The sequence below is a fragment of the Amblyomma maculatum genome, chromosome 9 (genome assembly GCF_055883805.1).
Source record: "Amblyomma maculatum isolate TAMU_Amacu chromosome 9, ASM5588380v1, whole genome shotgun sequence".
Lineage (NCBI taxonomy): Eukaryota > Metazoa > Arthropoda > Arachnida > Ixodida > Ixodidae > Amblyomma > Amblyomma maculatum.
In genome coordinates this window covers 8,802,784-8,818,311 of record NC_139352.1, presented here as the reverse complement: position 1 = coordinate 8,818,311, position 15,528 = coordinate 8,802,784, and positions in this window count along the sequence as shown.

The following is a 15,528-nucleotide window of genomic DNA, read 5'->3' as shown; positions in this document are numbered from 1 at the left end:
CCTACACAGGGTAGCATGTCAGCGAAATTTAAACGCCAGCTGAAATCTCTGTTCTTCATTAAAGGGTCTCTCTCTCTCTCTCCTCACCGATCGCAATGGAAGCGTGGCATAACTGCAATCACTTGCTACTGAGCATGACCCCGCTTTGTTCCAAGGCGACGCGACATGTCTGATTGGCGGCCTAAGCTTTGCTTTCTCTTCTGTAGGCAATTTTGCAACAATGGATTCTACGTTTATCTGCGTATTTCCTGTATTACCGCTTTGTAAAGCAGCACGCTATTTTTCGTTGCTTTTATTTTGTATTAAACAGTGGTCAACTATAATCTCTTATTGATTATTCAATAGACCCGCCACCTTATACTTCATTCATTGTCAGGGGTCTTTGAGGGCTGAATAAATTTCAAGTTTTCGTAAAGGCACAGAAAGTACACACTTTGTCAAAAGTTCAGAGCCCAAGGGGGCTACTTCTGAGCCATACTATGGGGCGTAATTGATTCCCAGGTTTCCAAACTTGCTGAAAAGGCAAGAAGATTTTTCAGCAGGGACTTCCAGGATGGTTAAAGAAGTTATAATATACGGCTTAAAAGCAAACCCTCTGGGCTCTAAACACCTACTGGCATGAAATGTGGTAACCGTAGATCAGCAACACGTCCGCGTGTTCAGTCTTCGGTACCTGCCAAAGTGCCCACCAACACTTCGGGGCCGACCGCTGCGACAAGAGCAACGGCCTTGGTAGGCTTTCACTTCTACCGCTTTTCCTAGCACTCAGTACAGCAAAGGTCAACGCCCTGTCGAACACGGACATCCCTGACTAACAGTTTTTTTCCATCTCCCGCAACCGGAACGTGACGTACCCGAAAGCTCTCAGCGCTTCCTTCTATTTTACCGCTCTCTACGCCCCCACTTTTTCGTCTTTTTTTTTTTTTTTTTTGCAATGCGTAAAATGCTAATGAATAGACGAAACGGAAAGAAAAAGGAAAAAGAGCTATGTGAGCAAGCGACGCGAATAACCATCAGCGGTTCCCCCACGCGCCTTCCGTCAACAACAACAACAATAACAACAACAAAGAAAACGCACCCCGAAACGACAAAAGCCAGCGGCATACTCGCTTACAAAAGCTTTAAAAGGATGCCGGCGTTTCAGTCCAGCAAAAAAAAAAAAAAAAAAAAAAAAAGAAAAAGAGACATGGCTTGTTTTCGCGCCTACAATTATGTACAACGCAAAAGAAAAAAAAAAAAGCCCTCTGTACCTTTTTTCTTCTTTTTTTCTTTGTTCAAAATCTTGTCTGAACCCTGATCTCGCGACTGTTTTTTCCAAGGGCGCCGAAAAATTTTGAAACAACCAGTTGGCTTTCCTTCGATAGCAGCGGGGAGGCTTTTATAACGGTATATCTTGCGTAATACGTTCCTTTGCCCATTCTATTCTTGTGAAACAAACCTCGAATTCTGTATCTCGCTGCTTTTAGAGGGAAGCAGGAGCTGTAACTGCAGAATCACAAACTCTCACACAATGAAATAGCCAAAGACAGCTGTGAGGGTTAGCTGGGCCACATAACTACTCAGAGCAGCTCCTGCGTCATGGTGAACAGCGCATTTTCATGTCCTCAAAGGTCCCCGATTATCAGCTGCAGAGAGGGTGCATGCGTTCTACAGCGGCGAGAGTATCTCGGCGCGTCCTAGGCAGAATCCGTCTTCCTAGGCATGTCATATGCTATGCTTTCCCGCCATTCTCTCGTCCCGGGTCATCAAGCAAATGCATTTCCTTTTTTTTCCTATTCCCTAACTGACGGGAACACCCAGTAGGTTCTCCCGTGGAAAAAGGAGAAGGAAGATAAAGCGAAGGCGGAACATTCGTCCTATCCGCGGCTTTCAAAGAGCTCGCCGCCGAAAAGCTTTTTCCGCCCGTGGACAAACAACAATGCCTCCAGGTAAACACCGCCTCGGTCGATAGAAGGCGTCATGGCTTTACGGGCCTCGTGCTACACAGAACGCTTGGCCTCAGAGTCCTCTTCGAGCAAGGAGCACCGCAGGGAACGACGCGAAAAAGGCAAGGAAGGCTGGAATATCCTTTTTTTTTTTTTTTGCTGTAAATTACTTGGGCCTTTTATCTTTTTTTCTAACGAGGAAGAAGTTATACCTGCGCATAGGCTGCCGTTAGAAAAAATACAGGGGCGCCGAACGACACGCACATACACACACACGCACACACACAAAAAAAAAGGGGGGGGGGGGGGGGCAGCCGTGAAACTAAAGTAAGAAAAGAGGCCCTCACGTCTCTAGGCGATCTAACCTCTAACCCCGGTTGACCTTTCCCCACGAGGATCGGTGACACGAAAAGCGTTTCTTTTCGTAGGGCCGCTCGTTCGAAAGTGAAACTGTTGTCAACAAGGCTCCTACCAATGACGTTTGATAATACCACACATCGTTTTGCCGCCTTTATTCCTGATATATTTAACCTTGTGCCACCGAAATAAGTGTAACCTTACTCCGTTCTCCTCCGCTTCATTTAGGGAGGCCATCTGAATGTAATTTTGCCGGTTTTTGTTCGACGTAGAACGCCGCGCAACGCTTGCGGTCCGGGAACCGCCATTCCGAGTTAAGAGTTTCAGCTGATATTCATGTTTGAGTAGTTAACACCAGATATAGACATGCGGGAGTAATTTGCTTTGTCATACCTCCGGGTTTCACTCGGACACTTCTTTTCTGCCTATCTTGGGAAACTAACTTTGACCGGTACAAGTTGCATGTAAAGTGCGAAAGTTGACTAACACATTTTTTGTAGAGTGAATATTTATTGTAACATTGACCCCTGTATTTATGTTCGAAATACAGCAATTGATGCATAGTAAAAGCATGCGACGGGCACGGCTTCGTTGGAGGTGGCGGGATGACGTTATGTACGAAGCCATATGATTAATTTAGTAGAGCCCTACTGTTTCTTCGCGCTGCTCGGTTTTATACTGACTGTAAGAATGAACAAACAAAAAAATAAAAAAATGTTACTACATAAAAAACGACAGTTCAGACGTGCAGCATGTGCACATATTTACCTGTATTTGCATAATACACGAACTTTCCAGCCCATCAATAGCTGAAAATTTAGACGGCTTGTCCATAACCTGAAGCAGAATATGTGCAAAAAAAGAAAGAAAGAAAGAAAATCAGCAGTATGAGTGGGACAAAAATGGGCTGACAGAATGAGGTATCTATGTGTTACGACTTGCTTTCACAATGAAACAAACGCATGCTTCAGCACAGCTTTCATGCCCGAAAGCCCGGACCGCAACATTTGTGCAGTGTGTATGCTGTGTAAAGACAGCATCACCAGAGGTCACCAACCCACCACATCTTGTGCCTTGCTACTGCTAAAGATGCTTATTATGGCAGGTCGAAGAAAATATAGAGTGAGATTTATGGAGAAGCTCTATCCCGATCACTCATGTTCCACGGGGTGAAATGGGCGAATTATAAAATAAAATTGGCCTGATGCGCCCGATAAAAATCTGATTTACAAATAAATACGAATATGGAATGTGTGAGGAAAAGACCATTATCGACCGCACACAAAGGGCGTCCCGGCCATCAGGGGGGCATGCTGAGTGCTTCTTTTAGAGTCTTGGACCTCTCTTCAGCTCTGTCTTTTCTTTGCTCTTTTTCATTTGAGGGAGTACTCCCTCGAAATTAGCACTCCACTTCCTCATGACCACAGATGAGGCACTGTCCAGAGAAACCAGCGGTGCACAAAATGAAGAAATTACATGAGGGCAGTCATTGCATGCTTCAAAAAGAAAGCGTTTCATTCGTGTACTGAGATTCTGTCCTTGGAGCGATTGGTAGTTTTTTGCAGTTCGATCGGTTAATTGAGGCAAAGAGTGAAAGGCGCGGATGTTTAAAATGTGCTTTGTTTTGTTTTTACCGCGTTAAGCGAAACACACACACACAAACGCGCGCACACGCAGAAATAGTGCGACCACTTAAAATGAAAGAAATTATGAGAAAAGCATTGTATTCCACAATGCTTGAACGCAACGAAAGGGCTGCTCAGTGTCCTATAAACGGCGCTCCTCGCTGAAAGAGAGGTCAGAGCGGATATTCCTCTCAAGAATACAGTTTTCGCTTCCCGCACCACCGCATTCCGGAACAATGCGTTCTCTCTATATATGCAGTCTATTTAATTACACGAAGCCAAGGTTGTTCGTTCGTTCGGCTGTTCGAAGCGAAATAGGCTTGCATGGAGTGACTCTAATTTCGCCACCGCCTAGAGGGACGTTCATTTGTTCGTTAGTTCCTTCGGATTAATCTCGATAGCAGGCAGCCGGTGTTCCTATTATTACACCAAGCAGTGAGTATATGGCTGTTCGCAAATGGTTGCAACGAAAATGGCTACACTGAAAAATGCCGTGGAACTGTACGCTCGACGAAAAACGTAGCTGTCAATGCCTCGTAATCGCAAACAAAGAAATACTAGAAGCACCAAGATTATAGAGAATATTCCAAGCACGGAGAATTGAAAACAAGTCCTAAAATGAAGGTACAGACGAAGTTAAGAAGCCAAAAAGCGGAAAAACATGATTCGCTTTTAGCTGTATTGAACTGTTGATGCTAATTAAGAACGTCTCAACTTGCTCTCAATGACTCCAAGGAGCTGTGTGATGCACAGCCGAACGCAGCATGGATACATTTTATTAATCGAATACTAATAAGCAGACATAACATTAAAAACTTGCGGTGAAAAAGAAAAAGAAAACATACTTATATAGAAGCCCCAGGAATTAGCGCAAAACTGAATATCAACGGGCAATGCATGAGCGCTCACCATTTCGTCGCTGTCGGTTTGTAGCACGAGCATATACTCCTTCGAGAACGGCACTGCAGTTGGGTCGAAGGTCACGGACTCAGTGACAGCAGTAGTCCAGCCGGCATCGGAACAGAGCGTCGCTTCCGTCGCGGTCCACAGTCGTCGTCTTCGCTGTCGCGCCGTTATTCCTGGGTGAGTTGCAACAAGCTCCGACACTTCCATATCGCAGGATCGCAGGGGACTGAGTCAACAGCGGCCGTCGTCGCCTCGGTTGTACGCTCACCACCGTAGCATGCATGGCGCTCAGGTATAGCGGTGGTTGCTGAAAGCACTACAACACAATGGGCCCGCGCTCCGACACCCCAAACAACGACAGGCAGAAAAAACCGCAGTGCTTTCCTTCGGCGACTACTCTTGAAGGATGGAGAGGAGGAACGCTTGGCGGCGGAGAGGAATGAGGGGCGTATTGTCCTTGCACCCCGGCTTCTACTCAGCTTTGCTTTTAGGAGCCGCTGACACTGCCTTTGAAGCTCGTCAGGAAGGTGTACCTTTTTGTTGTTGTTGTTCTTTTAAAAACAAATCTCAACTGTCCGTTGATGGTACTTCAGTGTCTTCAACCTTTCGAAGGGTACGAAATGTTTCGTGTGCCGCATTCTGAATCGGTCTCAGGTTCTTGCATTTTCATTCTTACTAACGTTTTCAGTGATGTCCTTTCGTTCTTGGTGCGACTTGGTTTCCGTTACTTAGGTTGAAAAGTCTCTTACCTTTAACTTGATGCCCTTGCAGTCACTTTCTTGGATAATATATTACTATTTATGACGGTTATAAGACAGAAGTTCCTTGCATGTTAATAAGTGTAACGAGGTCAGGACCTTCCCGCAGTTTTCAATAATGCGACTTCGGCACGGACAGTTTACGCAAGTCACACCGCAAAATTAATTACACTGAAATGATCCACTAGCACTGGACCTCTACGAAGATAATGTTAATGAGATATATGACATATTTGCCGTGTTATTTGGCTGTTGACATATGCCTGAACATTCCTCAAGGACTGTTGAAGAACGAGCTGTATGCAGACCTGCTTGCTTTCCAGATGTAGCCACTGTAGTAGCATAAAACGATTACTTAGTTTCAACTGTCTGCAAGCGCTCCTTGCTGCTTTTTAAATAAAGCCTAGTATTAAAAAATAATACAGCCGGTTATATATTAATATATTTGGTTATGTTACAGTATGGTAGTCTTGTTTTTGGAAATCAGAAGCAGGCCGCACGTAAGAAGGTGGATAAGAGACAAAATAATTTAGTCCATAGAAGGGCTAATGAGGGCTAATTTTACTAATAAAGCTTGTAGGAGAGGTCACTCGACTGTTGACGATTATCAGGTCAGACCATAGTCTCATAAACCGCATCACTCAAACCGTTTCATTTCGCAAGTCTGAAGAAAAGCTTGGCCAAGGGCACGAGCTGACACAATCGGCGATGAATGAAGACTGTTTCACTTTTTGCACTGCAACACACACGCTCGTAGCACGTCGATGCGCACAATTTCACTGCAACTAAGGCGCTGTTCTTGCCAAGCACAACGTAAACAGATGACGGAGACAGGAGGTCGGCTCGGGACAGTTTTTGCAAAAAGTCTCTCAAAGCGAATTTCGAAAACACGCCCGGTCGATTACCGGTACTCGATTTGCACAGAAAGATTGTTCCCACACCTCTTTCAGTTTATCATCATCATCATCATCATCATCATCATCATCATCAGTTTATGGTGTGACTGAAAATGCACTGTGCGATGGACGCCAGCGTACGTTACCACCACAAAGGGATCTTGAAAATATGGCCAGGAAAGACTTGGCAGATAGATGCACGTACTTGATTTTCGCGTATATGGAGCAGTCCAGTATCACAGGGCCGTCATATTGCTGGCACGATCCCACGCTAGAAACAATTCAGGCAAGAAGAGCATGTGTGGGCCACCTTCCAACGATGACGACCAATACACTCACACAATGCGCTAGTTTCGTTTTCGATATCCGGGTCTGTACGAATGCACAGTAATAGTTCCAAGTGTCCCAAGACAACGGTCGACGTGGACTTTACAAGGCACCGCCGAACTGGGCCCAAAGAAGCTAGTGGCGAGGAAAGGCTACTTCCAGGACAGGCCGGTGGCAGACTTGTGTAGCCCTCCACGAGCTTGCCACCATAAGATGAGGTTTCCACCACGAGCCGCCACTCTTGTAACGTTGCTCCGGACACGTGCGGGCGGCCAACTGGACACGACGCGCGTCGGCACCAGGCGCGTGACTATCGGCGCCGCGAAAAGCGCGCGCTCGCGCGAGAAGCAAGCCTGCTGGCGCGGTTGCGTCCGGCCGTGCCGGCGTCTCTTGCTAGCGAGACATTCCGCCGTAAGCGGTCCAAACGGTCTGTGTGTTGTGTGTAGGTAGTAGTAGCCCGGCGGTGGCGCAGGTACGCCCTTGCCAGGCCAGAGGGAACGTTTCGCGCGAGGAGAGAGGAGTTGCCCGTCTCAGACGGGGACCACCTTCTTCTAGGGGAAGGATCTCTTCTTTCCCGCAGCAGCGGCGACCACCCTCTCGGTTGCTCTGGACCCTCGCCACCCGTCGCAGTCGCGCCCGAACGTCTTGTGCGCCGCCGCGTTTCGCTCCTAATTCGAGCAGCTTGCGAGCAATTTACCAAGTGGCCCGTTGGCTTTTTACGCGCCCGCTGCACTTGCCGTCCCAGGCCGCGTCGTCTCCTCCGTCTTTACAAGCTCTTCTCTCTCTGTACATCTCCTTCCGCTCCTTCCTTCACCTTCTACTCCGTCCCTCCTGGTATCTGGCAAGGTGGCACTTCAGTTCAGTCGGATGGCGAGTGCGGCACGCAGGTGCCGAAAGGTGAATATGCCGCTCGCCCAAATCCGCCCTCCTGGAAGTCCAGCGGTTGAATTCAACTCTGCCCTCCAGCGAGTGTCCCCTCACTGCGTAGATTTCGGGTGGTGGTGATTAATTTGTCAATGCCCGGGAATCATGTGACCCAATTGCAAGGCGCGACCACTGAACTGAGGAGAGGGCGATTCATCCATTATCTACCGCTGCTCAGGAGGAATGCGGACCGCCCGCGGTATACGGGGTGCGATCGAAGAGCCATGTCGTAGACAGCACCATGCAAATGGAGCAATGACCTGCAGCTGTTCTTGGGTGCCGTGGGCGGTGCTTTGACAAGGCGACAACATCGTGCGTCAACAGGCGTGGCTACAGTGTACTCTTCACTGAATGCCTGTGGGTCATTGTTAATCAACGCTAAGCGTTGCCATGTTTTAGTAGCGCAAGAGTGTTCTTGCTGCACATTTGCCAACGAGCAAACGTCTCCTATTTTAGAATAAACTTGAGAAGGCTCATGGGATTTTTTCATATTTTGCTGTTTCCCTACACGTGATCTATTAACCCTTACGAAAATGGGTTTTGAGTTTCTGGTTTGGTCTTAATGTTTTCGTAGTGAGTACAAAGGACTTCAACAGACATTCAATACATTTTGTGTTTTAGCAACAGCCTTAAACCCTATTTTCAATTGACATTTCACATTATTCTTTCTTGTTTTGAAAATCAAAGGCTTTTTTTTTTTTGTGTGTGTGAACTGCTAACCTGTAAACACAGAATGTGAAACGTCAACGGAAAGTATGATGTGTATTTTCTCCTGTCTCTGTGAGATTATCTATTTTTGGCCCGATGATTTTTTAGCGCTGGAGAAAAATTTTTTATTTTTTTATCGCTTATTACCGAGAGTTAATTTAACAGCGCACTATAGAAGGAATGTGTTAAATTTATCACAACGACATTGTAAATCCACATCACATTGCTTCCTTCTGTAGAGGAGACGCAGTATTCATGCGCCGACGTATAGAGAAAGAGAAGACCTGAAAAATGCATCAGATTTCAAAGTAAATGATCAAGTATAGCAGCACAACTGGCGCTTAGCCCCTAGTTTACCAACGAACAAGTAAAAAAAAAAAGGACAAGAGAACGAAATATTTAAATATAACTGATATACAATTAAACGCTGAACGTCGGACTTGAAGGCTACACCATTTGGACACTGGTTATGCAACACAGTTACTGTTAGTATAATGAATATTTTTGGTATCTGCGGAATGGTTACTAGAACAAGTGCTACTACTACTATGCTACTAGTAATGTACAAGTGGCGAAGTGTACATTAGGAAGTGTGCATTGCGGCTTTTTGTAAAGTGCGCATCGAACATTGTTAAGGTTTGGGCTATTAGGTACTGGACTTTGTTCCTCATTGAACACTGTGTATTTGATTCTATACCTCTGTTCGCACATTAAGAAGCGGATCTGTCAGAGCACATCAGGCGCAGAAAAGCTCACTATTAGTACACAATGTGTATATCGCATTATTGTTCTTTGGACACTATAGTTTTGGAATATTGTTAGCCTTCGGACATTTGATATTAGACATGGTGACTATTCGGACGGTGGGCATTTGATATGATCACTGCTTGGACATTTTGTACTGACCATTTACTGCTTGTTCATGGGATATTGGTCATCGCTCCTCTTTTGGCATCGTGTAAGAGGCATTTACATTCTTCGAACATTGAATGTTAGTCATTGTTATGATTCGAACTTGACTGCACTTCATGAGCATATTGGATTGGAAATTAGGCTTAATACCCAAAGACAACACATTAGTTATGAAGGGTGCCAGAGTGGAAGGTTCCAGATTAGTCTAAAGGCACCTTAGGCTATTTAACATATGTGCCGATGTCGTAGAGTACAGGGAAGTTTTTCTATTTCGACTCCACTGATATGTAGCCGCCCATGCCTGCATTCGATTACTTGACCTTGTAGTTACCGACCGAGCGCCTGCGACACTGTAGCCCCTCTGGGCTCTGAAGACGTCCAATATTCGGATACTGGGTACTGGATATTGTATATTGTACGATTTGTGCAATACATTTTACGTTTGTACAATGGTTGTCGCGAATCCTCGCTTTTTCGGTATTGGGTTCGGAAAGGCGTTACTCTTGAGACAGTGAGTACTGAACATTTTTTATCTTTGGATGTTTTGTACAAGACGTCGTCACTGCTCCGACATCGTATGCTGGACACTGCCAACTGTTTCTAAATGTATGTATACTAAGCATTAAGCATTTCCCTTCTTTTAACCGTAGGATACTGGACGTAATTAATCTTTGTCGCCAATCGGGCGGCGGAAATCGTTAAGTTCGCAAGCGCAGCCGTGCAGCCCATCCAACCCGGCTTATCCAAGGGACAGGATTCATTTCTTTCCCCGAGCTGCGTCGCGCTTCTCTTTTTTTTTTTTTTTTTCCACTGCGTAGCTATACGCGCGCGTATTCTCAGAGGCCGCGTGCTGCCAGCCAGGTAGCCCCCGAACGCGTGCGGAGAAGGCGCGATAGGGAGGCAATTTCTCTCGCCGGCCGTCCAGCAGGGACGCCGTTGGCAGTTGCCGGTTGTGCGGAGATGCCGCCCAGCGATAAGCGAACCCGATCTCTTCACAAGTGTGTACGCGTCTCCGACATTCTTGCCGCCGCTCTCTCCGTGGGCGTCGTGATTCCCGGGTGCGTGCGCGGGAGCCGCTAACAGGAAATTTTGTGCACACACGGCTGGGCACACACGTGGTCCTAATAGGGCCGGCGCGAACAATGTAATAAGCGGTACCGTCAACGTCGTCGCTCAGGTGACCTCTTCAGGCACTGAGCTGTCGTATACTTGTTAGGGTTGGAAGGCGCAAGGTATTTCTCGGCCTGCATTTTTTTGAGTGCGCGATCCCACAAGCTCCGGTTAGGAGTAGAAATAATATTGTTCGTTCATAATTTTTAAAATGCGAAATTCCTACAAGCTAGCCGATGGGATGAAATGCAAGAAAGAAAACCGAATGTACGAAAACGCGGACTTTCCTTATTTTGTCCCTGAGGTGAGGAAGAATAGTTATTCTGGGGTGTCTTGAGGACGCGTTTTCGAAGGTTTTCCCAAAAGCATAAACAGCAGAGAGCCCTAACCTTCATACAAAAAAATTGACGCAACGCTCTAATTACGGGTCCTCAGCGCTGGAGTAACGCAACTGGTCACAAGCACAACTAATCGGTTGTATGTCAGCCCCGGTTTCTTCACTGCTGGAAACTAAAGTTGTCAAATACTATATCTGCTACTACCAAAGCAGACCATCTTACACGTAATGAAAAACTAAACAGAAATGATCATAAAAGGGAAAGCTGACATCACTTTCACCCTAATGGTAATGGAAATTTCAGCGCGAGAAGGTGATGCCCCAGACCGAAATGTTAGCAACTCTTGATACTAAACAAGTACGGTCGGGCACACTGACTGGTAGCTACTGATCCATTCATTTATATTCACCTGTATACGAGCAAAAGACGTCGCATGCGAAGCCGTGGTCGGAGTGACTGGCATCATCTGGTCATTCAGCGTGCCGCGTTTTCACGACACTATGTTTGACGTAACTCCATCCTGACCAATCAGCATGTCGTGTTGCGCTCATCGTGTTACGCCAACGAAGCCAACGCCGTTCAGATGGGAAACAGGGCCTTAACAGCCTTCGCTGTAAAAGAAGAAATGGGATTTGAATAACAGCAACATCAAAATAAAATGCATAGCGTATGAAAGCAGCCAGGAGAAATGATCTTTTTGGCGGCAATATCAGCGAATGTCTGTGTATCTACAGCTTTATCTATTTGAACGTATACAGAGGGGAGTTATGCTCGGCGGCCAACACATTCTTTGCATACCCGGACTTTGCGCCACGCAGTCTACAGCGACAGCGTGCACTCGGTTTCTCTAGTTCTGTGCAGTTCAGTGTATGCTGCTCCAAAGCGCCTTGAGGGGCTTTAGCCTAGAACAGCGCCGATAGAACGTGCTCCACCGCGTCGTTCACTTTATACCCCCCCCCTCCCCCCCCCCCCCCTTTCCTTTTTCTTCTTGAAGCCATTTAACGTAAGGCACCTCGGAATCCTCGCAGTTCTCTATTCGTTACCGAGTAATTATTTCGTCGGATAACAATATGTATATCGCCGGCCTCAAGTTGCGCACTCTTAGGAGGACTGAAGGCTGATATGCCTTTCCAGAAGAGATCGAAGTTTGTTCATTTATCATTACGCGTCAAAAAGGCGCATTTCGTACAGTGCAAGATAGTTAATTACCGCCATTTTAGTTCAATTCTTGCCATTCTTTGCTCACGTCTTTCGACACATCCGCTCTATCAGTCTGAAGGAGTTCACTGGCGTATGTAAACAAATGAATATAAAAAGAACAAATAATTATGCGCCAATAAATGACATTACTAGTTGGAGACTGCCGGGAGGATCTCTTGCTCAGCTTTTCTAATCGGGATTATGGTGATACGATAAATAAGTAAGGAATTATGGGACCGCATACGATACCACACCCTGTATAAGGAGTGGGTGCACTTCGTAGGTAACTGTGCGGTGTCACCGGTGCTGCTCAGAATTTTTCTGGGCGTACGGGAGAGTCTCGCTCCTCAGCGAGCGACCCGAACGACCGCGGGTGCTTCGTGGCAGGTGATATATGGTCGATACGTTTCAGGAAGTTGAAAGAGAAGAGTCGCCGCAGCGCAGATCGCGTTACGGAACCCTGTTCACGAATCGCACACGGACACCCCCTCACCCCTTCTCTGATTTTTTTTTTTTTTTTTATCAGGCCTCTCATCTCTCTATCTCTCTGCCGCTTCATAGGTGCATGCGACTGTTACTTTTTTGTTTATCGTGGCATTAAATTCGGCTCCCACTTTGATACTTTCCGCGCCATTCCCCCGGAGAGTTGGCCCTAAGCTACTTAGGGGCCCATAAGGCTGTCGCCTAAGCAGCCGGACAGCTTTCTTTTCAGCCCATTTATTTCGTTTTTTCTTCTTTATACTGTGCTTCTAATTCTGTTTTCTTCCGTCGCCTCAACGCGAGATCACAGCGGCGTATAGATACACGTATCTATCTCGAAGGCAGGGTTGCTCAGTAAGGCGTTTCAAGTTCAAGGATGCAGTTATTCCCCTTCTCAGACTGTGTTTATTATTTTTTTCCTTGCTTAGTCCCGTCTTGGGAATGGCCTCGTTGATTTTTGCTCCTTGGTCTGCCTATTTGGTTTCGCTTTGTTTGCTGGGAGGGGCCATCGCATTTCTTTCTTTCCTTCTTTCTTTCTTTCTTTTTTTCTCTTTCTTTCTTTCTTTCTTTCTTTCTTTCTTTCTTTCTTTCTTTCTTTCTTTCTTTCTTTCTTTCTTTCTTTCTTTCTTTCTTTCTTTCTTTCTTTCTTTCTTTCTTTCTTTCTTTCTTTCTTTTTTGTTTGTTTGTTTGTTTTTCGTTCCATCACGTATCGCCAACTAGAAACAAAGTGTGTGAACGGGTTTCCAGGGGCACCCGTACTCTGCCGGAGCTTGCGGGTCGTCGCGATCAGTCTCGTATACCGAGAACACACCTTGCTACAGGAGAGAAGAAGGTAAAACCGTACGTGCGGTGATATGCACATGAAGTCCACAGCATTGCCCGCACTAGGGTTGCCTTTCAGAGAGAAGTGGTTCTTGCTGGGGATGACGAAAGGGAGATCGGCGCGTTCAACTGTCTCCTCAAGGATGAGGGATCACCGCCGTTGCGCCGAATAAAGGGGGGGGGGGGGGGTAAAGGAAGGGAGGATGACTGGAATAGTGGCAAGGTAGGAATGTAGGAATGTAAAGGGCAAGAGGATCCGATGAGCCTTGAGCGCCGGGATAAGCACGAGGCATGGAGACGGGATCACTGAAGGTCGGCCCACTGTTGGATGGGCGGACAATATGAGAGCGACGCCCGGAGCATACATGGCAAAATTACTTTTGAAAAGGAATTAAATTACATTACTAATTACTTTCCTGAAAATCGCAGCAAAGTAATTAAATTACATTACAATTACTTCTACTGAGTAATTCAATTACTTTGAAATTACTTTCTAGTTTCCATAAATGCAAAAACTAAGTAAAGCTATTAAACAAAACAACAACTTGCTCTCCAGAGTATTCTAGTCGACTACAGTTCTGCTCAATTCTGCGCGACGTGCGCGAAAGCAGCACGTCGGTCCTGCTTTCGCGCACTCTACTTCGTTGTCTATTGAAGGAGTGATGGCGCACTTTAGTAAAAGTAATTTCGAGAGGAATTAATTACTTTACTGCGAAATTACTACCAAAAGTAATTCACTACATCACTAAATTACCAAACTGAAAAAGTAATTCATTACAATACAAATTACCGAAAAAGTAATTAAATTACAGTAATTTCATTACTGTAATTCAATTACTGCCATGTCTGGCCCGGAGGAGCGGAGCTGGTGGAGGGGTCCGGATTTTCGAACCGGTGCAGGCACAAGGACCCGCAAAGAGGGAGTCACTCAGGGAGATGCCGGTCACTCTGGGAGGGCCACTCTGGGCACAACACTCGGAGGCACAGTGGCTCGAGTGAGCACAAACACGACACAGGCACTGAGTACAGTACTGAGTCACAGCATGGGCACAACGTGCGAAGGCACAGTCAGTGAAGTCTCAGTTTGGCACTTCCGTTGTACCAAACGGTTTTGAAAAAGCAAACAAACAAACAAACAAACAAACAAACAAACAAACAAAGCTGCAGGAGCAGGGAAAAAGAAAATAATAAATAAACGAGAAAAGGGGAAAAAGGAATTGAAAAGGGAAGAAATAAAAAGATGTAAAAAAAGGAAGAAACAAATGGGAGGGGCACAGGCATAGAAGAAGGAATGGAGGAAAGAAAATACGAAAGAAACATTTGAAGAAAAAGGACAATGAAGAAGTAAACAGTAAACGAAAGAAGGCAATAAAATTAAAAGAGAAATATAGGAAAACAAAAAGAGGAAGAAAGGAAATAGCGGAAAAATAAAAATGAATGGAGTATACAATAAAGGGATAAAAGCAAAATGAAAGAAACTAAGAAAAATAAAGTTATGAAAGAGAAACAGAGAAAGGAAAAATAAGTGAATAATCAAAGGAGCAAGATACATAAAGAAAGAAGGGAAGCTATATAGAGTAAAGTGGGCGGGATAATTGTTTATCGGAAATATTGATGGCCAAAGAAACGACAAAGCCTGTCATTGAAACAAAATTAAGAATTTTGTGTCAACCCTCCAGCCGTCGCAAAACCTTGTCATGTCTCGTCTACACTTTTTTTTTTTTTTTTTTTTGCGCCATGTCCAATATAAGGCAATGCTTTTCTGATAGCCCACTCTACTGAGCTTTAAAACAAAACTTCAATGAAATACTCATTTTCACGTACACACGAAGGTGGACGTATTCAACATATGCTAAGTTCTTTATTCACAGCCCGGTTAATTTAAAATAATTCCAACGCATTGACATTTCGGTACATGAGTGTTCTCGCATTTTCTTCCATCGAAACGCTGCCGCAGGAGTTTAGCGCCAAGCCATTTCCTAAAGAGCGGACACAACTTCAAAAGGCAGCTTTGTTTACATTCTGGTGCTCTGGAGAACATATGTTGAGTGCATAGCAAAGTGCTGCATAGCAGTGTGCAAAACAGCGCTATATACTTTCCGCTGTAGCCATGGTCTCGTCCTGTTCGTTTGTGCACCGGCCTAAAAGAGTAATAATGACCCTTGCCAGTCAACCGTGGACATAAAGTTCAGTCCTGATTCTTGGATGGCGCTACTATTGGTAGGGAGGAAAAAAAAAAA